The sequence below is a fragment of the Grammomys surdaster genome, unplaced genomic scaffold (genome assembly GCF_004785775.1).
Source record: "Grammomys surdaster isolate TR1022 unplaced genomic scaffold, NIH_TR_1.0 170, whole genome shotgun sequence".
NCBI classification, from domain to species: Eukaryota; Metazoa; Chordata; class Mammalia; order Rodentia; family Muridae; genus Grammomys; species Grammomys surdaster.
The window spans coordinates 7,455,310-7,481,022 of record NW_021604618.1 but is presented as its reverse complement, the minus strand read 5'-3'; the positions used below and the strand labels follow the sequence as shown (position 1 = coordinate 7,481,022).

At 40.4% G+C, this 25,713-nt stretch overlaps 1 pseudogene; it reads left to right on the top strand.

The window, feature by feature from the left end:
* The first annotated feature begins 24,455 nt into the window (after positions 1-24,455).
* On the top strand, positions 24,456-24,915 carry LOC114620718 (annotated as a pseudogene).
* The last annotated feature ends 798 nt before the right edge of the window (positions 24,916-25,713 follow it).

The window sequence follows — 25,713 nt, the reverse complement described above, 5'->3', positions numbered from 1 at the left end:
CCAGAACCCAGAACCCAGAACCCAGAACCCAGAACCCAGAACCCAGAACCCAGAACCCAGAACCCAGAAACAAACCCATTTATTTGCAGTCACTTAAAACTGTCTTGTTTACTCCTTGGTACTTTCATACTTGTACACCGTGTGTCTGGATCCCATCCTTTCCTCCCCCTCCCTCCTATTCCCTTTGGGCACTCCCCCTTCCCCATCATTTCCCATCTCCATGCTACCTTCTTTTCTGTTTGTTTGGTTTTGGTAGACCACTGGGTCCAGGTAGTGCTGCCTGCTGGAATGCTGTCTGGTCTAGGTTTGATCTGGTACAGGTCAGCAGATCTGCAGAGAGATCCCAAGCACAATGGCCCTGCCATGTCTAGGAGACCGTAATTCAGTAATATTCTTTGCCATCTTCCAGCTCTTACATTGTTTTTATCCCTTCTTCGTCTTTTTTTTTTAAATAACCTTTTTTTTTTAAGATTTATTTGTTTATTTTATATATTTGTGAGTACACGTAGCTGTCTTCAGACACACCAGAAGAGGGCATTAGAACCGATTATAGATGGTTTTTTGAGCCAGTATGTGGTTGCTGGGATTTGAACTCAGGACCTCTGGATGAGCACTACAGTGCTCTTAACCACTGAGCCGTCTCTCCAGCCCCCTTCTTCGTCTTTGAATGTCCCTGAACCCTGGTGTTGATACACCTGTCCCATTTACTACTGAGCACTCAATGATCATTTATTCTCAGCACTTTGACAGTTGTGAATGCTCTGTTAACTGCATTATGTCCAGTGTATAATAAAGCTTCTCTGGACAAGGCTGAGAGCAGCAGTAACCTATGATTATAGCTATGCATACTTAGAAAGCACCCTGACAACCTGTCAATTTAGCAGAACAAGTAAGTTTCCTATAGACCCACAGTCCCGGGCCCATGACCACCCATCCCACCTCATGCACTCCACCAGCCATGGACTTTTGACCAGGTTTATAGTACCATATATGTGTGGTCTACTGTGGAACCAGCCTCAAATACAAAGGAAATGGTTAGTTGCCTCATAGATGTCATGCCATTATTGTACGTCTTGCCTATAGTTGAGTTTGGCAGCATTTAGGGGTCTCTACCGAGTAAGGTCATCAATGTCTTTTCTTCCAAAGGGCCCTCAAAGCTCTTTCTGGTACTATGAAGTCTAGCTAGCAGGGAAGAAAATCCTAGGCCAGTTTTAGCTTGATTTCTCAATGTCCTGTCACCAAAGTGTCTTCAGCAATAGGGTCTTGCCATCTAGATATGGTTGGCAGCCAAGAGCAATGACAATAGCTTGTGTTGTATGGTGCTTCTGGGGCTTCTCTGAGTGGTAATTGACAGTGGGGCATCCCACATGTTAGCCAGTGGAGTTTTGAGAAAGTTACAAAGATCAAGCATAACAGAAGGGAAGCCCTTTTAGAAAGTGCTGTTTATGAACTGGGGTTTATGTCTGCAGGCAACTGAAACTAGACCCTAGTAGTCACCACATACAGAGAAGAACTCAATATTGGTCCAAATCCTAAATGTAAGATCTGAAACAATAAAGTCACTGTGTTGAAGCACGGGGGAAACAGATCAAGGGATTGCCATAGGTGAAGAAGGAACTGGGTAAAACCCCAAAAGCAAGAACAGACAAAGGGGGTTGTTTTGAATTCAGATGCTTGTGTATCACCATGAAGGATGCAGTGGAAGTTGGGGAGAACTATTCATCTGATAAGGAAGTAATGATATGCAGGATTCATTAGGAACCTTCAAATATTAACAGCAAAAAATGTCAGTCCAATAAAAACAACAACAACAAAAACTAAACATAATCTGAACAGTTATCTCTAAAAAGATACAAATTGCCAAAAAGTATAAAAATATTGTCAGAATCCATCTTGGTGACAAAATTATCTTTTCATTTATTTTCTTCATTTTTTTCTATGCGTTTTTAAAACTATTTTAAAGTCCTTGTCAGAATCTTTTACTGATATTTCTTTATTTCTGGTTTTTCTCCTTGTTTTGGTCTCTTGACTCTAGGAACTTCTGATGGCACTGTGTAAATATGCCAAGGCTCTGAATAATGTCCTTAAAAGACAATCATTAAAGCGTCTGTACATTTGACTGAAGAATTTAACCCATTTACACCCAATATTATTATTGGTAGATAAGAACTTAACTATTGGCATTCTGTTAACAAATGAATGTCTTAAAATGTATTCCTCTCTCCTTTGAGTCTTTGCCTTCCTCATTTGGTAGTGTTCTGGAGTGGTAAGCTTTCATTTTTTTCCTACTTACAGGTCCATTTTGCTAGTGTGTTTTATTCTTTTGTGTGCTTTCATGAGGGTAGATGCCATCCTTCTGATCGAACATGAACCTCCTTAAATATTTATTGTAAGACCTCTCTGTAGGTGATACATTTCTTCAGTTCTTGCTTATATGGGAAAGATTTTATTTCTCCTTTGCTTAAGCCTTAGCTGACAGTTATTTTCCTTTCAAGATTTTTAGATAGATGATTTTTGCCTCCTCTTGCTGTGCGATGTCAGCAAATGCATCTTCTGCTGTCTAGGGGAGATTTCCTCTTATGGGATCTGATGCTTTTGTTTTGCTGTTTTAACAATTCTTTTTAAAAAGTCTGGCATTTGGAAGTGTGGTTGAGTCTGTGGGTCCTTTGGACTTTATGAATATATAAACCCATATCTCTTTTAAAAGTCGAGATTCAGCTATTATTCTGTTGTACAGATTTTCAATTACTTTTCCCCTTTCTTCTCAAATTTCTAGCATGCAGATAGTTGTTTAATTAATGGTGTTCCAGGAGGCTTGAAGACTGCCTTTTTTCTTTCCTTTTTATTCTTTTACTTTTCTTCTCTGATTGGATTATTTCAAAAGATCTTGTTCAATTTCTGAACCTCTTTTTCTTGTTAGATCTAGCTTACTGACACTCTCAATTACAGTATTTATTTAGGTTTTGAGGTATTTAGACACAGCGTCTGCATTTTTTAAATGACTTCTGTGTATTCTTTAAATTTTTCTCATTTGGGTCTTCTCCCACCCCATGCATATCATTGAATTTTATGTCTGAATTCTTTTGTACACTATTGGGTTTCTTTAGAATAGTTATTTTGAATTCTTTCCCAGGCATTCTATAGATTTCCTTTACATTGGGGTTTGTTGGATGCTTTTTTGAGATGCCTTCCCTCCTCTTCTTTTTCTTCCCATCTCTTCTTCTCTTTCTTCTTCCCTTACCTCCCACTCCTCTGTTGTGTCTGTCTTCAATTTCTTCCTGAAGAATCTCACTGCATATGCCTGTCTGGACTTTAACTTGGTCTATGGTTTAAGCTAAATTTAGACTCGAAAACTTTCTCTTTTAGCCTCTCAAGGGCTTGGACTACATGTGTCTCACCATCTCAGCTTCTTCTGTCTGTACAAGATGCTCAAGAGATGCTCAACTCGAATTCTCTGGAGTAGAGCAGTTGCATGGACCCTGGATAGTCAAACTTCCACAGGGTACAAAGCCTGTAAAGGCTGGGAACCTTGTCTACAGTTAAGACTACAGATCCTTGAATTATTTCTCTGGAGCAGAGCAGTTGCATGGACTTCAGACAGCCCTTCACACTTCCATAGGATTATATCTTGTGAAGGCTGTGGAGTGTGTCTGGAGTTAAGACAGCTGGTACCTGGTGATAGTGGGAGCTGATGGGGATTTTCTTCTCAATTTTTCCTGATCTGTGAACTCTATTCCTTTCTCTAGAGTGCATGCCAGACTTCTCAGGCCATCTGGCATACCTGCCACTTCTTTGTTGACATTTAGAGCTCTCCTTTAAATACAATTGTTCCTCTGTGGCCCCTTTTCCCTTTTTGTAGCAGAGATGACCGCTGAGCACCACTGTCCAGCCTTCTTGGATCCTTCTCCTCCTCCCAAGATGATGATGATGATGATAATGATGATGAAGACAAAGATGAAGAAGGAGAAGGAGAAAGAGATGAAGAAGGAGGAGGAGGAGGAGGAGGAGGAGGAGGAGGAGGGGAAGGGGAAGGGGAAGAGGAAGAGGAGGAGGAGGAGGAGGAGGAGGAGGAGGAAGAAGAAGAAGAAGAAGAAGAAGAAGAAGAAGAAGAAGAAGAAGAAGAAGAAGAAGACAATGATTGTCTCTCTGTGTGTGCACACACACAAGTGTGTGCAGGTACACATCCATGTGCATGTGGAAGCCAGATGTTAATGTTGGCTATCTTCATATTTTTTGAAACAGGATCTCTCACTGAACAAGAGCTTGCCGAGCCCAGTAGACTGGCTGAGCAGTGAGTTTCAGGGATCCTCCTGTGTCTGCTTCTTCTGTGCTTCAGTAGCTACTGTGTTCAACAGTTTACATTGCGTTTGGGAGAGGAACAAATCCAAGTTCTTATGCTTACACAGCAAGTACTTTGCTGACTGAGCTATCTTCCAAGCACCCTCTCAGATTATTTAAACTGATTTCCATTTATTGTCTGAGAATTTCCTACATGCATCTGAAGCATTTTGACCAAATCCACCCTCAATTTACTCCCTCCAGTTCCTCCTCTATTCCCTAATCACTCTTCTCTCCTAGTTTTATGTGGTCTTTTTCTAAACCTGCGAATCTACATAGTGCTGCCTATACGGGCACGATGTGGGCAGCCCCTCAGGGGTCACATTCCTGAAAAAAAATGGACTCTACTTTTCTCAGCAACCACCATTGTCAATAGTTTTCTGATTGTGTTTCATCTCCTTGCAGGGATTTGGTCGGGCTTGATCGTGTACAGATCTTGTGCATGCATGCCATCCCATTATGTGTGCAACTGGACTACTGTGTCGGAATCACTCTATTTTACTACAGTAATCCACTATCTCTGACTCTTGGGATATTTCTGCTCCCTCTTCTACAGTGATCCCTGAGTCTTGGAATGAGAGGGTGGACTAGAGAGCCCGTTTAAGGCTGAGAACTCCATAGTCTCTTATTCTCCAGATTATTTTTTAAAAAGCCAATGTCTCTGAAAGAAATCAGAGATCAAAGTTATACATTATTATTATCAATTTATAAATTATTATTATGCTTAAGTGCTACCATATTTCCTCCATATTTCTTCTTTTTTACAATATACTATGGAGGTTGAACTACACCCCTCTTCTCAGCCTCTGGTAACCTCTCTGTTTGCAAGAGTTCAATTCTTTAGATTTCACAATTGAATGTGATGATGTGGACTTGCCTTTCTGTGTCTGACACACTTAACTTACTATAAAGCCCATTTGTTAAAAATGCCACAGACATTTTTAAGGGGTGGAATACTATTCCATTACACACACACACACACACACACACACACTCACTCACACACACACATATACACACATCACATGTAAAAAATTTACTCACTCATACCTGAACACTAAATCTTGCTTCTTGTTAACAATGCTGCAGTGCATGTGGAGGTAGGGCTAATTTCTTTGATGCTCTGATTTCACATTCTTCAGATGTATATCCTGCAGTTGAATTGCTGGATCACATCAAGTCCTATGATTAGTTTTTTTTTTTTTGGACAACCTCTATACTGGTTTCCATGACAGCATTACTAATTTATATTCCTATATACAAGGGCTTCTTATTCTTTATGACCTTGCCAATACTTGCTACCATCCATCCTTTTGATAATAGCCATTCTGGAAGGGGTGAGGTAAAGTCTCTGTTTTAATCTGTATGTCCCTGATTATCACTGGGCTTGAGCATCCATCCTTATATGTGAATGTCATTGTATATCTTCTCTTGAAAAAACCAAATTATCCTGTTCCTTTGCTCACTTTAAAGATTTTTATTTGTTTTTCAGTTGATCTGTTTGAGTCCCTTACATGCTGAATAGTAACCCTTTATCAGGTACATCATATTCAAATAGTTTCATTCTATACATTGTCTTTCTATTCTGATGACTGTTTCTTTTGTTGTGTAGAGTTTTTTTTTTCAGCGTGAAATAATTCTATTTGCATATTTTGCTTTTGCTACCTGTGCCTTGATGTCCTTTGAGAAATCATTTCTCAAATCACTGTTACAGAGAATCTTTCTTTCTTCTGAGTAATTTCATAGTTCAGACCTTATGCTTACATCACCGATCTCTCTTGAGCTAATTTTGCACATGGTGTGCTGTAGTGGGAACCCAACCACTCTGTGTGCGTGGATATCCCATTTCCCCGGTACATTTATTGAACAGACTCTCGTGTGTTCTTGGGATCTTTGCTGAACTCCAGCTAATTCTGTCTCAGTTATCTTTATGTTCCTCTTTCCGTGCGTCTATTTTTAATGTCACTGCAACACTATTTTGATTTACATTTTGCAGCGTATTTTGAAATTCTATAGTTTGATGTCCCTGGATTTGTTCATTTTGCTTATGATTGCCTAGTTAGACTCCTTTGTCTAACTAGGACACATGAATTTTACAAAAAGCCTTTCCTGTTATTTCTATAAAGTGTTCTTGAAAATTTTGGGATTTCAAAGAGCCTGTAATTGCTTTGGATAGTATGAACAACTGATACTGTATGAACAGTATCAGTGTTCAAGCTCATAGCCATCAGGTTCCTCCCTATAATCTGCATCTTGTCCCAGTTTTTTACATGAGAGATGTGGATGATCTAAGGACATGGGGTCTCCAGACTGCTACATAAGCCAAAACATTCCCACCCCCAAGTAACCTGAGGCTGTAATAATAATCGGGAACTACAAAAATTTTCTGGGACAGCGATTATTAAGCATCACCTGCTTGCAGGATATGTTCATCTTACTAATGTTCTGTTTCTTCTTACCTGTATAATGTACATTATGTTGGTAAATTGCCATGTGTTATGAGTCTCCCTGTGTCAGATTCAAGTGTGTTTATATCTAACGTCCTCCAACACTGTCCGTCCTGTGTCTGAACAATCTCCTGGTCCTGTGACAAGGAGAAAGGAGAAAAGAAGAATAGATAAAGAATGAAAGCATTGTGCTCTCACGAAGATCTAGAAGGCAAATCATTTCCAACAGTCATTGCTTATTCATAGCAGAGTACAAAAATACCTGCAGAGGGAATCTCCACTGGAGCTCCAGATGACTGACTCAGGAAGGTTCTTTAGTTGAGCTGTGTCGGATGTAGGCACCAATGTGACGGGGTTACTTTTGTTTGCTCTCTCAATCAGTCTCTGCTGAGTGTGGTAAGGGCCCAATTTGATGATGCTTTGTTATCTATCTTGTTACTTATTCTTTGCTTTTTGCCTGTCAAATGCTTAATAAATGCACTCATTGGAAACTGAAAGAACATCTGTTGTAGATCTTTCTCTGGACCACACAAAGTGAACTTCGATATCCCTTCTTAGTACAGTGTTTGCACTATCTTCTATGACATTCTTCCTATGGAATTTTCATGTGTAATTCTCCAACCTATATTCTATATGGCTCAGGTTCAGTATATTATCAAAGAAGTCTATCCAGAACCCCAGAGGTGACTCGAAGATAATTCAGGTGTGTGTATGTGTGTGTGTATGTATATGTGTGTGTATGAGTTTGTATATGTATGTCTGTATGTGTGTAGGAATATAAGTAGTGTATGCAGTATCTTTAATTACGTTCAGTCTTATTACATCACCAAACAAGAAGTTGCCATTTCAGCTAGGATAGCTGTCCTATGAACTCAGAATCTTACTGTCTCTACCATCCCCACCCATCCCAGTGCTGGGGTTACAGGGGCTTGCAGTCATGTCTTTTTTTTTAATGTTATTATGTTGTTTATGTTTTTTATGTTATTTATGTGCTTAGGATTCAAGTTTAGCTCTTGTACAGCAAGCACCCAGGATCCTCAGCTCCACAAAAAGTTTTCAAGTCGTGTTTCTGCCACCTCACTCTCAAAGGGTCAACATCCACAGCAATTTTAAAAATGCTTTGGTCTTCTCTCCATCCCTCTTATAATTGTAGAGGCTGCTTTTGAACTTGTACAGCCCTCCTTTCTCTCCTAAAATTGATCCCACCAGTCCCAGCTTGTCCGCTTTACTCTCATCTCTCTTGATTCTAATCTCTGTTGCTTTATTCTTCTGGTGACTGAAGAATTCTTCTCCAAATATCAGTCTTGGGAAACAGTTCAGTGACCCAAATCAAAGCAATCATTTGCAGGCAGAGGACTGGGAAAAACTTGAAACTGTTGAATATTAACCAAGTTATCTGTTCACATAAATCTTTCATGCAGAGTAAGCATTCTGAAAATATGTATGGGCATGTGTGCTTGCATGTGCTTGGGGATGTATGACCTTTCTTATATTTAGTTATTCTATTGTTGTTATTACTATTATTTCTATTATCTTATTTTTAGCTACTTCAAAACAAGTTACAGAACTATGGCTTAAAATATTTATGCAATGCTAGGTTTTGGAGAAAAACCTCAGTTTCTTTTGTGTATAGCTAGGATGCTAATGGACAAGAACAACACAGACTTTGGAACTAGAGAAAGCTATATCTCAAACCTGCTGGACCACCTGTTATCATTAAGTATTTGAACAAGTCACTGCAGTCTAGTGGTCCTCATCTTTAGTGATGATAAAGCTTAACTTTGCATAGTTATTTTAAAGACTTAATTAGAAAGTTTCATCAGTAGCTGCCTATGGCGAATCTCTATTCTCTTGGTATCTATACCCACTTTCTATCTGCTGGGACGGTGATAATGAAGCAGGAAACTTCCAAGATGCCTGGAGCCTGAGGGGTAAGCTACATAAACACTGCCTGACACAAGGTGAGTACACAGCAAGGAAGTGGCAGCCAGCTTTTCACTAGACTTCATCTAAAGTACTCTCTGCCCCTCATTTTCTTAGATTAAAGAAAATAGAATGTTTTCTGTGTATGTGTGTGTGTGTGTGTGTGTGTGTGTGTGTGTGTAGACATGCGCATATGTGTGTTCAAGTGTTTACAGATGTGTACCCATGTGGAGGTCAGAGGACAGCCTAGAATGTAATGTATATTGTTTTAGACATGGTCTCTCAGTGCTCCAAGTATGCTCGGCTGACTGGCAAGTGAGCCCCAGGGACCACCTTTTTCTTCCTCCCCAGAACTGGGACACAAGTATGTGTTACTATGTCCAGGTTTTCTTTTCTTTTTTCCTTTCCTTTTCTTTTTCTGTCTCTTTTCTTTCTTTTATATGTTCTTTCTCTTATATGTTATTTGTTTCTCTGTGTGGGTTTTTCCTTTTTAAACATGGATATCAAACTTGTGTCATCATGATTGACAGGCAAGGACTTCAGTGACTGACCTGTCTCATAGCCTCAGAAGGTAGAACACAGAAGTCTCCCAACTCTGGAATATCCATGTTGGAAGGCCTTCTGTCTGGTTCACTGTTTCAGGGTGAAAGGACAGAAGATTGTGTCGTCCTGTGGTCCTGCCTCTGAGATGACACTTCAGTGATTCCTCCTTTGTTCTCTTCCCCGAAATCTCCATCTATAATGTGCTTGGTTTGGCAGGACCAACATAATGAGGTAGAATCATCGTATGTGGATTCTAACACTAGGCTTAGAAGACAGTGGGGCTTCCCTCCACCTTAAGTATTCCCCTCTGCCTCCCTCAAATGAAGTACTCTGAGCAAGAACTTGCTGCCGTGCCATATTAACTTAATGATGATAGCCATAACTGGAGAAACTGGGCCTCCTAATGATGGCTATTTCAGTGAACTTGGATACCCTGGCCTCAACCAATTTGTTAGTAGTTGTATCATTGGCTTACAGTGACCACAATTTTATGGGAGACCTAGAGAAAGACCCATTCAGATAAATAGCTCTTACATATCTGAAGGGTTATAAAACTACATGTTTCTTTGCTCATTTGGTATTTCAGAATATTATGTGAGTATTCTTGGTCACGATGCCTCTCCAGATCCATTTTTATACACTGCTGCCAGTCAGGTGACACAGGTTAGCATCTGGGTACTTGGACTAGGGTTGGCTCTTCTGTACCAGCCATGACTGAGCCTTTCTTCTTTAAGAGATAATAATCCTGGCCCTACTGCATATCCAGAAGTTATGGGAACATTTGTTTTCCCCCTGGGCCTGTTTTATCTATACCTTTCAACACATCAGCTAGGAAAGCTTCCACCTGAGCCCCTGAGGACAAGTGTCACTTTAAAATCATTCCATTGTCATCTTCAAATTTCTCTCTGGAGATTAGGTTTAGGGTGTGGGGCACTCGTGGTACAGCAGGAGAGCTCCTCCAGTCTTGTCAGGGCATAGACTGCGAGTATCAAGGCAGAGCCTGATAATGAATCTCTAGGTCAAACCTGGGCTTGGCGAGATTCCGAGTCTTAGACAAATCCTGGCCCCTCTGTGAAGCTGCTGGGATTCATCTTGCTCTGATCAAAACCAAGTCAGGACTGCTCACACTGGCAAGAGCTTGGGTCTATGTGTATTTGAATGTATGCATATGTGCTTATGTGCACTGAATTCTAGGTAGGTACTGGAACCTAAACTTGTACCCTTGCACATGTGTAGTACATACTTTACCCACTGAACCATCTCCCCAGTCCCATGTCACACTTCTTCCAGTCAGTACCACATGTTCCTATATATACAAGAAATATTAAAAGAAGACAGAGGATGTATATTTTCTAGTTTCTGTGATTTTATGTCAATGATACAACTTTCTCATTCATTTTAACACTAAAACATCACCTTTTCAAGCCATAAGAAGTACAATTCACAAAAGAACTCCCAGACTAATTATATGACAACATTGTATATGTATGCCTGTGTGCATGTGTGTGTATGTGTGTGTGTGTGTGTGTGTGTGTGTGTGCAGTGTTTTTAAATCTTCTGTGAGTCATATGCTTTTGGAAGCTATTACAGTTCTTCAAGTTCCTATCATAGGCTATTTTCTTTCTTCCTCAGATCTCATGTTTCATAAGCAGAGGTGAGATCTAAGTCTAGGGAATGAAGGCTTCAAAGCCCCTGCACTTTCTACCATGCATTGCTTCCAACTGTGATGGGTACTGTTGTCCTTCAGTCTCTACCTGCATGCTCACCCTCATGAGTAAAGAGATAATGTGTATGTGAGGGTTCCTCTGAAAAGACAGGACTCCATGGTGCCTTTTCCTTATCTGCAGGGTGCCTCCACTTTAACTGGTTTTCTATTCGGAACGTTTCATTTGTACAAAGCATTTCAAAGCAAAACCAAACTGAACCAAGCTGGAAAAACCAGTATATACTAACCTCAATGTCTTGATAATGTCTAAGACTTCCACTATAAAGTACCAGCCAAGCTCCCTCCTTCCTGAGCCATCTGGGTGCCCATCTCAAGGAAAGATCAGAGCTGGACCTGCTACAAGATGGCAGTTATTCCAGTTAGGATCAGCTTTAGGCTTAGGGTCCCTGTGAGATGGAAAAGAAGGAGAAGGTGGAGAACAGTAGACTGAGGGGACTCACCATCTAACAACTTGAACACACAACCTGCAACCCAGCGGGTATCCTAAATAGTTGAGACCAGCTTTCAACTCAGACATTTCTCGATTATAGCTAAGTTTCGACTGCTTTCAAGATCTTTCTAGACCATAGTCAAATTCCTGTATTTCCCTAAGCCTCAGGTCATCCTCATCTGTAAACAGGAGAGAATAATAATGGCCATTTCACAGAGTGGTTACAGAGATAAGTGAGAACACACAGCAGCAGCCCTAACAGCTGTCACAAATCGAGCACTTCCCATATATAGGCAAGCGCTAGGATGACAGTTCATATTCATCACTCTGTGAGTCTGTCCAGCAACCCTATGGAGTGGGAGGCTTTGAATGGTGACTAGGTACTAAACAAGCAGCCAGAAAGTGGGAGTCGCCATTATTATTGCTGTGACATGACATGGTGTTGGGTCAGCCACACAGGATGACTGAGTGTCTGCCCACATACGATGGTGCCTTCACCAGCTTCTCTGGTTGGGAGGAGTATGGCATCCACCCAGAGCTAAGAACTTCTCTGTGATATCTTTCTCTTGCGTTTCCTTCTCTTCTGTTGTGAAGAACTTCTACTCCTGTCTCCGGCCCCAGTCCAATCAACTTCCTCTGATCCCAGCTGACACTGGTTGGCAAGAAGGGAAAAGGAAATTTTTAGAAAATCCATTCTCATGTGTGTGTGTGTTTGTATGTGTTTATGTGTGTGTGTATATATATATGCACAGGCCAGAAGTCAATGTTGGCTTTCTTTCTCAGCTGTTTCCCACCTTAGCTTTTGAAACAGGATCTCACTAAACCTAGATGTAGCTCACTGTTTTGACTAGACTAGCTGGCCAGGGATCTTTTTGTTTCTGCCCTCTCTCTCCTCTGGGATTACAGGTGTATGCTGCCGTTACTGGCCCTTTACAACATGAGTTCTGGAGATTAGAATTAGGCCCTCATGCTTTTGTGGTAAGCACTTTGCCAACTAAGCCATCTCTCTACCTCAGACTATGCATCAGATTTAAGATCAGAAAGCAGACCTGTGTTCTCTTTCTATGGAGAATCAGCTATGTGCCGAGGGCATTATGAATTACCTCGGTTGTTCAACACCTTATAGCCATTGTCACTACTTTACAGATGATAAAAAAAGATAATGGTAGTGTAGGGATGGTGAAACTCACCCAAGAAGTGGGACTGGAATGCTGGTTAGTTGAAACCAAGTTCTATGCTCCTGTGACGACATTATCAGAACTTCCAAAGGTTATCCTTGGGCAGCCACCCAGTTCCCCCTCTGCCCATATGTGAGAACACAATAATCTACTTTGTTGGCCATTTTTGTTGCTAAATATCTCCACAAACTACTCACACAATGGGGGTACAAGTGGCTAGTGCTGTTCATTAGGTTACCAAGGTTGTAGTGCCACCATCTGTAGGCCACCTAGCCTGCTGCTTTTGGAAGGCAATTTGAGCAATAATAAGAAGTTCTGATTAGTTCCTGATATGGTTTCCTCTCTGAGTCTTCGGGCTTAAACAAATGTAGCTTTGATCCTTGTCAACAAACATGGTGACACAACCAGGTGAGTCACACACCACTCATTCTCAGTGGCTTTCCAATGCATGAGCAGACCACTAGTTTGTCTAGTTTGTCTCCATGGAATCTGCTTCTTAGCACATGCCTGGTAAAAATAGTTCACGTGCCAGCCACCTGTGCTGCCATCTTGTCAGTATAGATTAGAGAGATGAAGGAATTCTGTTAGTAAGAGGGAAGCATCCTTTTTCTTTGGGAACATTATAGACAGTCAATTGATTTAGAATATGATGGGTGCCAGGTTCCTAGGATGTTAAAAAAAAAAGGTGGGAGAGTCAGGGACTTGGAAGATGAGAGCAAGGTTGGAACACTGCTGACCAACCCAGATAGGAGATTATTCTACATGACTATGTAGAAAATGTAAAATCTTGCTATATGTTTAAGATATAACTGCTATTAATTAAGATATTAATTGCCATTAATTTTAGAATCTCTTGGTAAATGAAAACTAAGTATCTGAGAGAGAGAGAGAGAGAGAGAGAGAGAGAGAGAGAGAGAGAGAGAGAGAGAGAGTATTCTCCTTCCAAATCTCCTGTTCCATATATTGGCCACCTACACCTTCATATTGAGATTTTAGCATATAAATGTATTGTTGAGGAATACATGAGCCGAAGGACCGACTTCTCCTAGCATGCTGTCTTTATTGATCAGGACAGAAGCCCTAGGCTACTGTGTGGGAGTCTCTGGTGGGACAAGTCTCTTGGGTGGATCAAGAAATGGTAGAGCAGGTGCCGTGTGGCACCACAGTTAACCGTGCAGTAAATGCAGAAATGCCTGTAGATGAGGGAACCATCAGGTGTCCCATTTGCTAGAATACTTTATAGCCATTGAAATACTGTTGGAGGAGAGGAAGACTGGATGTTCAGTTTATGCATCCAGTGTTGGTGCTTGGATGTGAAAGGAGAAAATAACAAAAATAGTCAAGATAATTTTTCCACTAAAATTTAGAGGGGTTAGTTAGGAAGCTAGTATTTAAGAGAAAAAATACAGTTATCTCTTCCAAGTATATGGTGCACATGTTAATATATGTGATGAGGTTTTGGTATACACTTGACTATGGTATCCATGGAGGATTGGTTGCAGGAACCTCCTTGGATACAAAACTCTCAAGTTCCTTTGTAAAATGGAATTAGATTTGCACAGTCTTTTGAACACTTACTCTCATCTCTAGATTACTTTCAGTTCCTAATACAATGCAATACCAAGTGCATACCTGTTTTACTGCTGTTCTTCCAGAAATACTAACAAGTATAACATCTGTACATGCTCAGTACGGGCATAGGTCTTGCTAAATGTTTTTGATCTGTAGCTCATCCAGTCTGTAGATATAGAACCCAGGAATGCAGGGTCAAGTGTGTTTCCTTCTCAAATATTTTGTATGTTAAGTTTTAAAAATATAATTAATATTAAAATATGGCACAATTGTATATCTTACTTTTCTGCTATACTAGATCATACGCAACTAGAATATTAGTATACATTTTAATTACTACTAATATAGCTAACTATTTAAGCAATGTTAATTGGTATGCAATAGACACAATACAAAAGCACTTCACATTAATTTAATTTCCACTTAAGTCAGCAGGCTCAGTTCTTATAACACTAAGGCTTAGGGGTGTCAGTTCAGATATCAACAGTCACTCAGTTAAAAGCTCAAGTTGGAATGTCAACTCAGGTTTGCCAGGCTACTGAATATGAACTACCTTTTCTGAAAGGGCAGCATAATGACAGCCTTGCATTGACTACTTTTTTTTTCACTTATTGAGACATAAAATATGGAGATCTTACTCTCAATGTCCCCTTTGAGTACATGAAATCAATGGTCTTATGCCAAGACTACTCATTGTGTCTTACTAAATTTCCACACACACACAGACACACACACACACAAACTGGCACACTCACATGCAGACACACAAGAACATATATACTCAAATGTATTTTCTATTTTTCTCCCTGTGCTGACTTGCTATTTTAAGCAACAAGCAGTTTGGATTCTGAAAAGACTAGCACAAGTGGAAAATCTATTTAATTAAGGATTTTATAGTGAGGAAGAGAGAATGTGTCAAGGTTACCAACCCAACAGTTCAACAGGGGAAACCAACTCTGCTCACTAACCTATTCTCCTGGCCAGCAGGCATTATCAACTTCCTGCTCTGAACATCCAGTCTTCCTCTCCTCCAATAGTATTTCAATGGCTATAAAGTATTCTAGCAAATGAGACACCTGATGGTTCCCTCATCTACAGGCATTTCTGTTAGTTCATTGTTTTTTTTGTTTTTAACCATATAAGTGAGATAGGATATGTAAGAAGTAAGAAGTGATGGGAAAGACTCAAGAGTAAGAGGAGGAAAAGTAGTATGGAGTGTTTATTTTCTTTTAGTACTACTTTTATACAAGGTTCATTATGAAACTATAGGAATACAGGCAAGTATATACTGTGTCTTCTTAGTAGTATACACAGCAGATGTGTTGTATGGGATGTCTTTCATTATTGGTCCTGATGATTGGAGTGCTTGTCAACATACTATATATGTGATGCTTTCAAAGTTCTTCCATCTATTCCTGTTTTCTGTAGTGATGTGATGCCTAAGAATGATGATCAGACTTTTGTTGCATGAGTTAGTACCCTCCCAGATGGACTGTGGGGACGTCAGTCTTGAGAAAAAGAAACAGTGATCTTGGTCTCTCTACATTCTGTTTTACTATACTCCGTGAAGACTTAACAAAAGCATCTATATACCAATCTTTATACTCACCATGTGACTAAAAGTGCAGGTGAGGGTTCACTGAAATGTGCAGCATCCTCTTCCAAACAAAACAGTGAACACACCGAGGACAATCGTCTGCTCATTGGCAGAGCTAATCCTGCTCTACGGTTTCTGAAGAAGGCTTCATTTGGTTCCTAAAGTATTCCTTCTCTCTATTTTGCTCAGTGTTGTTTTTCTTTTTCATACTCACTCCCATATCCACACCCACGCTTATGAACCATATGTATTTATTCTTGTGACTCACATTTCAGTCCTTTAAAAAAGTAACCCACTATGTTGTACCCATTTATTTTCTTAATTTTGATGCAGGGTCTTAACTATAGGGCCCCAAACAACCTGGAATTTGAAATCCTCCTGCGTGTGCTAGATTAGAGGCATATACCAGCATGTCCAGCACAGAACTAGATTTTTCATTAATATGTCATTTGAATATATACTTCGGTCCATGTGCTTTATGTCAATTATATGCAAATTTTATTTGACTGTGCATCTCAATCTATTTACTTTTCCCATAGAGACTTCTGTGAGAGGCCCTCAGACTGCTATTTACATCAAGGCTGCCACTGCCCATTACCACACAGTGCCCCAGGTCTGGTGCTCTCATCAGCTGCCTCTTTCTCCTTCAATAGAAATGCTGGCTGTAGTCAATGCTCTGTAAAAAGAGTAAACACTTTGTACACAGTCTCTTCTTGGATTTGTAAAGACTTTATTTGGGGAATATGACCAGGTGTGAGGAATTACAGGGTTTTGCCCCCTCCTCAGAGAGCAAAAGGGGTCTCTGACTCCTTATCCTTACCTACACCCTTCTCTCTCATCCCTTCCTTCTCCCTTCCCCTCCCTTCCCTTTGCTTTTCTTCCCTTCAACTGCCTTCCCTTCCTTCCTTCCTTCCTTCCTTCCTTCCTTCCTTCCTTCCTTCCTTCCTTCCTTCCTTCCTTCCTTCCTTCCCTCCCTCCCTCCCTCTCTCCCTCCCTCCCTCTCCCTCTGTCACAGGGTACAACTAAGAAGTTATATTTAAATTTTCTTTTATTTGCTTTCTCCATTTACATTCACATGTAACTTGGTCTTAAGTCCACCCTTGTTTGTGTAGTTAGATAGGGAGCTAATTTTCTTCATCTTAGACTTTCCTTATTTCCCACTGACTTTTGTTGCCCTCAGCAAATCAGTGGTCAGTTTATTATTGTCATCTGCTAATCTCTTCCTGTCAACTTCTGTTTTGTTGGCTACTTTGTTTCTGATCCCATATCAAAAATTTTATTATTTGTTTTTAATATGCTCTAAAGTCAATGACTTGGACACTTGTGGGTCAATATACATTTCCAATAATCCAGTTCCTAAAATATATCCAGTTGAAATTTTAATTGGATAGCATTAATTGTGTACCTGAAACCCAAGGGAAATTTTGGCTGTTGGTGACCTTGTGATCCCTGGCCCTGGGCCAGCTTTGGCACTTGGGGTTGGCGATGCCAGAACATCTGGTGAAGCCAGCACTTCAAGGCACTCCTCAGCTCCTGGAAATCATCGCCCTGGGGATGACTCATGGTATCACAAAAAGCTGCTGATCTCATGAGTTTCAGAAACCATCTCACCGTTGGGCAGGGACTCTCAGCTGGATGCTGTGCTGAAGGCTGCCTGGAGCAACACCTCTCACTTCTTCTGGGGTGGTGACATAGCCAGAAACTGGTTCCCATCTAAACCCTGGAAAGTACCATGGGCGAGGTCGTGTCCACACATGTCAGGACCTTCCTGAGATTGTTATCGTCATAGTCCCCAAAATCACTTTCCACCAAATCTAACTGATGAGTGGAGAAAATAAATTCAATTTTGTTGACTTCCATCCCTTGTTATTACTAAAGGAATGTGTGCTAACCACACCCCACAGGAAGAAAAGGCTTAATTGTTCTGCTTTCAGAAAAAATAGAAATGAATTGGCCTTTCTGAACAACAAGGGAGAATTAAAGGAAAAAAATCTGGAGGCAGATTAAAAAAAAAACAACTCTGAAAACAAAAAAACAAAACTAAAGTAAACCCATGTGCTAAGAGAGGACCAGTGCTCGAACCTTGACCTTTTCTTTTCTGGATTCTTTTTCTTTTTTAAATTAATTAATTATTTTATTTATTTATATCTGAAATGTTGCCCCCTCCTGGTCTCCTTCCCAGAGTTCTTCACCCCATCTCTCCCTCCCCTTAACCTCTGAGAGGGTGCCCACCCCCCAGCATCCCTCTTCTCTGGGGCATCAGGTCTCTACAGGGGCATCTTCTCCTGCCTGAGGCAGTCAGTCCTCTGCTATGTATGTGTCAGGGACCTTGTCTGATTGTACAGTTTGCAAGTGTCTACACGAAGGACTTGGTATGCCTTTCGTTTTGTGGAAGATCTATCTCTTTTGCTTTGCAGAAGATATTAATTGCAGCATATATAAATCAATCAATAGTTTCTTTATGATTTTTTTCTCTCACATGGTGTTTTAGAAAAAGATGTTACAAGGCTGAGCTCATGAGGATATTTGGTCCTATTTTACAATTTTTAAAAAATCGTTTTTAATTTTGGCTTTAAATTTATCCAGACTTTCCAGTGGGCAAGGAGGGATAAAGGATTTCTATGGGAACTCTGACCCCATCTTCTCTCACTGTTTGGTCCTGTCCAAGAAGTCAGCAGCTCTGCTCCTCCACACCCTCCTTAGAAAGAGGGCCCGAAGCTGGGATACTGACCTTGTTGGTGGGGGAGCTCTGAAATTGAGCAAAAATAAGCAACACCGTCTTTAAAATATTTCATCAGATATTTTGCCACAGCAATGACAGCTGACTAGAATGTATTAGAAGTATAATTATTCCAAAGGTCCTTTTACAAGAGACAGAAGACATTTGAAGAGATGTGTGATTTGTTAGTTGTACTTAATATATTTCCCAGTGAAGTCTAATGTTAGTAAACACGTCATATGCTGACATATTCCTATAGAAGACACAGAACTCAGAATGTTAAGTCTGTGCACTGTATATTTATCTTGTTTATGCCATTTGAGCCTTATCTTTTAACAAATGTGGCTTAAAATAATTTATTAGTTAATTAAATTTATTGACATTTTACACACTTCTGTGTTCATTAAAGGATGAAAGATTTTCATTCTTAAAGATCCTAAAGATTTATTAACCAGGCAGTTGGTGGAACACTCCTTTAACCCCAGCACTTGGGAGGCAGAGGCAGGCGGACTTCTGAGTTCGAGGCCAGCCTGGTCTACAGAGTGAATTCCAGGACAGCCAGGGCTACACAGAGAAACCCTGTCTCAAAAAACCAAAAAGATTCATTAAAGATCTTTCTGTCTTTCTCCTTTCTTTCTCTTTCTTTTCTCTCTCCCTCTTCCTTCCTCCCTCCCCTCTTTCTTTCTTTCTTTCTTTCTTTCTTTCTTTCTTTCTTTCTTTCTTTCTTTCTTCCTTCCTTCCTTTCTTTCTTTCTTTCCTTCTTTCTTTCTTTCTTTCTTTCTTTCTTCCTTTCTTCCTTTCTTCCTTTCTTCCTTTCCTGCTTCTGTCTGTCTGTCTGTCTGTCTGTCTGTAGTATATAGCCTAGGCTTGAACTCACTGTGGAGCCAAGATCACATATTTTGGGTTCACTTTATTTTTCTTTTTTTCTTTTTTCTTTTTTTCTTTTTTTTGTTGTTATTACATGAGTTTTAGTAATTTTATTTTTTTTAATTTTTTATTGGATATTTTATTTATTTACAATACAGATGTCATCCCCCTTTCCCATTTCCCCTCCCTAGAACCTCCTATCCTATACTCCCTCCTCCTTTATGCTTTTATACCATTTTGATTACATGCATGTATTAAGGTCAGTTCTAGGTTGAGGGTCTAGCAATACAATAGATGCAAGTAGTCAAGGAACAAGCAATACAATAAACACAAATAGTCAAAGAAAAAGCAAGGCATTAAACCCGGTTACATTGAACACTTCCATGATCACTGTTTCTAAAGGCTTATCAAGATGACCAAAGTATCTGAGCCTACTTCCCTATCCTAGCCCAAGGTCATTTTCATGTGTGAGGACTACTTCCTTGTTCTAGTCTAAAATTTAGATTCCTGTCTGAAATTACTTCTTTGTTCTGCCTAATATTTAGATTCCTGCCTGAGATTCCATTTAAATATATCCTTTGCTGATTCTTTGGGTACCTGTACAATTATGTGTAGAAGTGTTTTGACTTTACCCTCACTATTGAATATATGTCACTGAATATAAGATTTCTATCTTGACAGCAATTTTCTTTGTCTTATTAGTTTGAAGAAATTTCTCTAATTCTCTAATTTCTCTTTATAGCTACCCAGAGCTTTTATCAATAGTTCTTCATATTTTTAATGACATAGTAAGTAACAAAAATGCTACTGTTCTGTCTCAGTACAGACCTACCTGTTACTATGTTAGTATTTCTCCCTTGCAGCTTTCAACATATTTTCTTTGCTCTGCATATTTTGTGTTTTAACTGTAATACACAACTTTTGTTTCTTAACAGACCTGCCCCACCTTTCTCTTTAACATGTCTGTTACTAGAAACACAGTACTAGGTTTTTAGGCTCTCTGTCTTAACCATAGTTCCAGCCATTTGGAGGAGGGAGTTTCCCAGATTCCAGTTTCTCCAGGAAAGGAAGGTCTCTGAGGATTGATCTTGACTGCCAAGGTAATGGATTTAGAACTAGAATAAGAGAAAAAAATCTGGGTATGTTTGTGAGAGAGCTTCTAGAGTGGGTTAGCTGAGATGGAGCAGACCTGACTTAACTGTGGACAGTTCTATGGACTGGGCTTCCTGACTAGAGAAAAACAAAGGGAGTTGAGCCCATGCATTCAAACTTCTGCTTCCTGACTGTAGGCACAATGTAAGCAGCTGCCTCTGGTTTCTGCTGCTAAGCCTTCCACTAAAATGAGCTGTATGTACCATAGAACCTTCTCCCACGAATGGCTTCTTGTCATGTATTTGAGCACAGTAGGAGAAAAGTCTCCAACTACACAGAACATACCTACATGTGGTTGAAATACTCAACAGAGACATTTTCTTCCAGTCAATCCCTATTACTACAAGAATCTGAAGTAGGCCTATACTGCTCTCTACCAAAAACCTTGTAATAGACTCTGCCCATTTCACTATGCTCTGAATTCTTTTGATGGGGATCATGAGGATTGGGGAGGACTTTGGGGAGGGCAGAATGAGACTCCAATGAGATTGCAGCATCCCATGAGTTGGTTTCTGGGCATGCACACGCCATTTAAAGAAGGGGCCATAGATATAAACCCACACACCTATAGACACTTGATTTTTGACAAAGAAAGCAAAACCATACAATGGAAAAAGAAAGCATCTTCAACAAATGGTGGAGGTCTAACTGGATGTCTGAATGTAGAAGAATGCAAATAGATCCATATCTATCATCCTGCATAAAACTCAAGTCCAAGTGGATCAAAGATGTAAAACTGGATACACTAAATCTAATAGAAAAGTGGGGAATATCCTTGAACTCATTGGTACAGGAGACAACTACCTTAACAGAACACCAATGGCTCAGGCTCTAAGATCAACAATTGTTAAATGGCACCTCATGAAACTGAAAAGCTTCTGTAAGGCAAAGAACAAAATGGCAGCCTACAGATTGGGAAAGGATCTTCACCCATCCTTCATCTGACGGAAGGCTAATATCCAAAATTTATAATGAACTGAAGAAGTTAGACACCAACAACCCAAATAGCCCAATTAAAAAATAGGATACAGAGCCAAACAGAATTCTCAACAGAGGAATCTTCAATGGCTGAGGAGACTTTAAAGAAAGGTTCAAAGACCTTAGTCACTAGGGAAACGCAAATCAAAAACAACTCTGAGATTCTATTTTACACTAGTCAGAATGGCTAAGATCAAAAACTCAAGAGACAGCCCATGTTGGCATGGTGCAAGGGGGACACTTTTCCATTGCTGGGAGGAGTGCAAACTTGTACAATCACTTTGGAAATCAATTTAGCCAGTTTCTCAAAAAACTGGGAATAGTTCTACCTCAAGACCCAAATATACTACTCCTTGGAGTATACACAAAAGATGCCCTACTATACCACAGGGACACTTGCTCAACTATGTTCATAGCAGCTTTATTTGTAATAGCCAGAAACTGGAAACAACCCAGATACCCCTCAACTGAAGAATAGATAAAGTAAATGTGGTACATATACACAGTGGAATACTATTCAGCTATTAAGAACAAAGACATCATGAATTTTGCAGGCCAATGGATGGAACTTGAGAATATCATGTTGAGTGAGGTAACCCAGACCCAAAAGGGCATGCATGGTATGTACTCACTTATAAGTGGATTTTAGCCATAAAATACAGGATACCGATGCTACACTCCACAGATACAAAGAAGCTAAACAAGAAGGAAGGTCCAAGCAATAATGCTTGAATCTCACTTAGAAGGGGAAATAAAATAGTCATAGGAGGCAGAAGGAAGGAGGGAACTGGATGGAAGAGGTGATAAAGAGAGAAATGGGTGGGGAGTTTCAGGACCAGGTGTAGGGAAGGACTGGAAAGATGGCCAGATGGTTATGAGAATGAATGGAAATTTGCAACTGGGAGAGGTGGGGAGGTAGGAGACATCTCAAAGATGTGCCAGAGATCTGGGAGAGGGGTGGCTCCCAAGAATCAATGGCAGCGACTTTAGCTGTGATTCATAGCATTGGGGATATGGAACCTGAAGAGACTACCTCCTGTAGCCAGGCAGGAAGCCCAAAAGGGACAACCTTGGTGATAGGGACAACCAACCCACCCACAAAACTCTGGACCCAAAATTATCCTGTTTACAAAAAATGTAGGCATGGGGAATGGAGCAGAGACTGAGGGAATGGCCAAACAATAACTGGCCCAACTAGAGACCCATTCCATGGGTGAGTACCAATCCCTGACACTATAAATGATACTTTATTATGCTTGCAGACAGGAGTCTAGCATGGCTGTCCTCTGAGAGGCTTCACCCAGCAGCTGACTCAGAGGGATGCACACACCCACAGCCAAACAGTGGATGGAGCTTAGGGCCTCTTATGGAAGAGTTGGAAGAAGGATTGAGGCCCGAAGAGGGTAGGAACTCCACAGAAAAACCAACAGAGTCTACTAACCTGGATCCTTGGGATTCTCAGAGACTAAACCACCAATCAAAGTGCATATATGGGCTAGACCTAGGCATCCCGAAATATGAAGTAGATATACAGCTAGGTCTTCATGTAGGTCTTGAACAACTGGAACAGGGCTATTCCAAAAGTTGTTGCCTGTCTGTGGATATGTTTTCCTAGCTGGGATGCGTTATCTGGCCTCAGTGGGAGAGGGTGATTCTAGTTTTACAGAGACTTGAAGTGCCATGTTGGGGGTGGATACCAGGGGTGGGTGAGTTCTACCCTCTCAGAGAAGAGGATGGGAATGGGAGAAAGAATTGTGGAAAGGGGGTGACTAGCAGGAGAGCAGTGATTGGGATGTAAAGCGAATAAATAAAAATAAATACATAAAAATAATAAAAAAAGAAGGGGTTAGTTTCCATTTGGACTTAAGTTCCAAGTCTATAGACACTGATAGTTTCTATAATATTCAATGGGTGCCATCTTGTATCTATAACTCAATGCCATTTCTTATTTTTTTATGCATTCTGAAGACTGAAAACCTCTGCCTTCCAGACTCTGTGTTTGGGCTACCCCATTGACATGTAATCACTGTATTTGAGTTTATTTTGTGGTCTTTTTATGTCTATACCATGTTTTTACTGGCCCCCTTCCCCCTTTCCTGGCATGGTTTCTTTTAAGGTAATTGAATAGACTTTTAACTTCATTTTGCCTCTAGTATTGTCTCACTGTATTTTCTTTTACCTCTGTTTATAGTTCACCTTCTCAGGTTGTTCTGGACCTGTTGTAATGGTCTTTAACCTTTGGGGCTGCTGGGGTTCCTCGTGAAGCTGGCCGCATATCAACTCCTAAAGCGCAAACGTGGACCAGTGAAAATGTCCAACAGACATGTCACAGGCCAGTCAGACAGAGGCAGCTCCTCAGCTGGTGTTCTCCTTTCCCAGATGACTCTAACCTGGGTACAGCTGACAAAAGCCAGCCATCGCACATTTTCACAGTGATTTTATTAACAGTATCAGGAATGAATGTGGGCTACTTAGTATTGATTTTAGTGAAAGGCATGGAAGACCCCCACCCTGAAAACTCCATGACACCGATGAAGCAGGAGACATTGTAAGTGTAAAACTCAATATTAATCAGGTCCCATCCTTTCCAAATTAACTTCCTGTATACATTCAATGCAATCCTAGTCACAATCTCAACATAATTTTCAGTAGAAATTAATAAAAGAATTCTGAAATGCACACAGAAATGCAAACAACTTGGAAGATGCAGAGCAGTTATGAAAAACACTAGACTCTCAGAACACATACAAAGCTTGAGGGCTATTGAGAAACCATGGTGAGTAACACACTACCCTGTAGGTAGGCAAGGATTGGACTAGTTTCTTAGGACTATCTGAAACAGAAATGTTCTCTGTATTAAAAGCTACTTAAACTATATTGTATTAAGTAACTATCATGTGAGAAGGATACTTTTAAACTCTGTATATTATATTGTATATAAAGTCACTTTGACCCAGTGGAGGAGCCTGGAGATGATGCATAGAAATGGTACCTCAAAAGGAGAAGAAAAAGAAGGGAAACATCAGCTTTGGACCTCAAATGGCTGAAGGAGAGAATGTATTTGCTGTCCACTTCATCTTTGCATCCTTCGGTGACATCTTTGCCCATGTTACCAATTTTTATGTCAAGGAAACCATCTGCTGTGACTGGTGATCTGAAGGTAAAAGCTGCCTGAGACAAGTCCTCTCCATACGCAGCCTCTCCATATGCATATCATGCAGTCCATGATACGTCCCAGAGGTTCAAGGAGCTGAGTGAGCATCGCTTCCCTGGATATCAAATGCTGGCCCTCAGAAGGAAACAGGACCAAGAGCCCTGGACCTGGAAGCCCAGTCAGCTCTTGGAGCTTCTGCTTACTCAGGGATGAAAATGGCATAAATTAAGGCCATCACCTCAATCTGACAGCACTCAAAGGAAGGGATGCTGTCATGGTCACCATCTGTGAACAGACTTCTCAGATTACTTTCTGTTAATAAATTGCTTTGTGTAAGCTAAAATAAATAAATAAATTCACTTTAAGGGGAAAACCATCTAGATAATCACGGAACATTGAGGCAGGTTAAGATGCCCACTGAACATTCAAACAGAGATGGTAGATAAGTTGTGTTTTACACAAGTCTGGGGTCATAAAGGTATGAGCTACTACACAGATTTGTCAAGGCAGAATTGATACTGAATGTTCTAAAACTAGATGAGACAGTTTTCAGAGTGATTATAAATAAACAGGATCTGAGAAAAAAGTCCCAAGTGTGTGGTCTTTGCAAGCTTGTGGGGCTGATCAGGAAAATTCAGGGAAGGAAACTGGGAAGGACTGACCAGAGAAGTCAGAGGAAAACCAGGCAAACTAGATGCTCACATAGGATAGTGACCATGTGCATGAAGCACTGCTAGAGAGGCAAGAAAGAGCAACCAAACACTGGGGTAGCAACATGGTGATCACTGGAGACCTCTATATGGAACAAGGGAGCAGTTAGGAAGAGAGTCTGACACAGTTGTGTCTGTCTCGTCAGCAAAGGAGAATGTAGGCTAGTGACCAGAGGTGAATGTTAAGTCCAGAAGACAAACAATATATTAAAAATGTGTGAGAAACAATGACCCTTACTTCATAAGAGTACCAGAGACTCAGAGAAGCAAAAGAGAGGATGTTTGTTCGTTTGGTTTTGATCTTACAAAGTCAGGTGTTAGCTTAGAGAAAAGGCAAATAAGGCTCCTCAGTTTCCCATTGGCTGAGTTCTCGAGGGAG